This window comes from Lytechinus variegatus, chromosome 7 (genome assembly GCF_018143015.1).
Source record: "Lytechinus variegatus isolate NC3 chromosome 7, Lvar_3.0, whole genome shotgun sequence".
In the NCBI taxonomy this organism is placed as follows: domain Eukaryota; kingdom Metazoa; phylum Echinodermata; class Echinoidea; order Temnopleuroida; family Toxopneustidae; genus Lytechinus; species Lytechinus variegatus.
In genome coordinates this window covers 6,884,987-6,888,249 of record NC_054746.1, presented here as the reverse complement: position 1 = coordinate 6,888,249, position 3,263 = coordinate 6,884,987, and positions in this window count along the sequence as shown.

Genomic DNA, 3,263 nt, shown 5'->3' with positions numbered 1-3,263 from the left:
ATTTCTATGATGCACTAATCCTCCTCTCATCCACGTAGAAAAGGAAATGCTAATACTGTAGTGTTTCTTCTGATACAAATTCAGTCAAGACAGAACGTCGAAAAGAAGTTTCCTTAGCGGATGACGAGATTGACGGCCGACTCTCCTGTAGAATTCATTCTCATTAAATCCTCGAAGCAAACACAATACAAATAGTGTTCCTTCCGATACTAATTCATTCCAGACAGGGTGGATAAATGAAGATTTCCATTTTGTTTTTTGTTCTATATTATATAACATAACATAAAAGACCTTTCCAGCCGGTGTGGAGTTTGAACAAACCGGGAACAGACTGACAGATGGATGCCGATGTTAATGACGACGCTTTACGCCGATGGGGTCACTCCCATATTGGTTCATTTTTTGAAAAAGTTTCCAGCTTTTTATTCAGGGTTCATGTACGAAATCCATCACATCTTACGTCACGGTCAAGACTCTTTTTCAAAGTTACTCCTTACAAAAATCACATCAATCCAATAACTTCAAACATACAGGAACTGTTCTTCGCACTTTTTCCTTCTAGATTCCTAAGGAGGGGGCTCGATTCCTAAGGAGCAACAGATGCCATACATGTCTCTTATCAAAATGAACCGTTTCGAAGTGCTTATCTTCTGTTCGACCAACTCTTAAGGCTTCGAAGAGCCTATCTTCTTATTCACCAAAAGTTACTTCTCTTCCCATACCTTTTTAATGAATTATTGTTGGCCAGATTGAAGGTCCTCTCTGTTGGCAAAATGCATGTTTCTTTTGTTCCGTCTTTTGTTTTCGAGTCCAGCCTCTGTGTATCTACCTGATTTGCACTCGGTAACAGAAACCAATAAACTGTTCAAACAACTTTTCTTTCAATTACATTCCTGGCTCGTATTTGTTGTTACTTGTTCGTATGTATTGACACTCTTAAAATAGCCCCCTCCAGGCACTCTTCTACTTCTGTAAGGCTCCTATTATTTCATTCTTTATCCCTCTGCCCCTTCTTTTCCCCTTCATCTCTCTTCCTCTCTCCCCCTCTCCTCCCCCTCTCTCCCTTTCCATGAATCGATATAGAGTATACAGGTAAAAGATAATTCAGAAATTAATGTACTCTTGCTAACTTTTCTACCTGCTATCTTAAATATGTACCTTAATGATATTGAGATTAATGCGTTCTTTCGTAAAATTTTACACTTTCATTACATTATGTATCTGATATTGTAAAATAATCAGTTTCAAACTTTTCAATTACTCTTTCCAGTTCTATATGGTGTTTGATAATAATTGTTCAAAAAAAATTATTAGCATCTCAGAGCAGCCAAACTGAAAAGAAACATTTCAGTAAAAATTTGAAGCTGAAAATCAGTATTTCGGTGAGGAAATCAGTATTAAAAAAAAATACCATAGGACCACACATACAACTGAAACTTTAGAAATCAGTATTTTAAACTATCAGTATTCTTCTCACTTTTCAGTACTAAATAATGAAAATCAGTACTACTTGGCAGCTCTGTTTTCTGCATGGTGATCACTATAGCGTTCACTTAAAGGTCAAGTCCACCTCAGAAAAATGTTGATTTGAATCAATAGAGAAAAATCAGACAAGCACAATGCTGAAAATTTCATCAAAATCGGATGTAAGATAAGAAAGTTATGACATTTCAAAGTTTCTCTTATTTTTAACAAAATAGTTATATGAACGAGCCAGTTACATCCAAATGAAAGAGTCGATAATGTCAATCACCCACAATATCTTTTGTTTTTCATTGTTTAAATTATACAATATTTCAATTTTTGCGAATTTGACGATTAGGACGTCCTTGCCTGCACCACAAAATGTTAAAACAATGGAATTCCACGTGTTCAGGGAGAAATGAAACTTCATTTCACATGACAATTACGAGAAAATCAAAATATTTCATTTTCACATGATAAAATACAAAAGAAATAGTGAGTGAGTGATGTCATCAGTTCTCTCATTTGCATACTGGCCGAGATGTGCATATAATGAAGCGAAACTTTAAAATGTCATAACTTTCTTATTTTACATCCGATTTTGATGAATTTTTCAGTGTAATGCTTGTTGGATTTTTCTCTTTTTATTCAAATCAAGTTTTTGTTGGGGTGGACTTGTCCTTTAAGGCATCTCCCGCACCTACATCAACCTCCCTCCACCTCAGTTCTTTCTCTCTCTCCCTCTCTACCCCCTTTCCCCTTACATTCGCTCCTTTCCCTCTCTACGTTTCTCTCTTTGATTGTTTTTTTCCCACTCTCTTCCTCTCTTTCCACATGTCTTTTCAATCATAGAAAACAAAACCCAGCTCAGAGGAACAAGGGACCGCTACAAGGTGAGAGAAGCCAGATAACTATACCGGTATTGGAGCCGTTACTAGGGATTATCTCGACAGGGCTTGGACATCAACATTTTCGCTTCGCAGTCTCTATTCACCCGACGGAGAAGAAGAGTGATTGTATTGAAATAACATCTTTACCCCCCCCCCCGCATAAAAAAAATGGGAAAGAAACAAGAATGTTTTTTTTATATAATAATTTGAAATGATCGATCAACTTTATTTCTACATCTACTTCGAAGTCTATTCACCCGAGGGAGAAGAGGGACTGTATTAAAAAAAAATATTTAGCTACCCTAAAAAAAAGAATGGTAAAGAAATTATAATGTCTTTTATGATAATTTGGAGTGATTGATCAACTTTACTTCTACATCGAGGTTAATGTTGAAAAAAAATGCTAATATCTGTTTCATTAAGTCATTTAAAACTGTCTTCTCCATACTTTCAGGAATTCTGTACATTAGCAACATACAAACAATAAACAAAATATGTAGCAATGACATAATTTATGAACCCCCCCTCCACAAAAAAGGGGAGGGGTTAACGATCCTATCAAGGGCTCAAGCACATTCTTTTTAAATCTATCGATCTGATAACAATCAAGCCCCCATCTCCCCCTCCCCAGTCAACTTTTTGTTTCGAAACACACCACACACTTTTCTTTCTTCTTCACATTTTACACTCACACACACGCACACATCCTTACTTCTTGTTTCATTTTCAAATTATGTCTCTACCGGGGGGGGGGGGGGGGGGGGGGCAGGGGGCATTATCAATTTCGTTTGCATACACAATTAACATACATCTCGTTTGCAAACGTAAGTTAGTTTAATTCTATTTAACCACTCCTATGATAATAAAGACATGCATGTTTGATTGGGAAACACGATTTTACACTGAGAT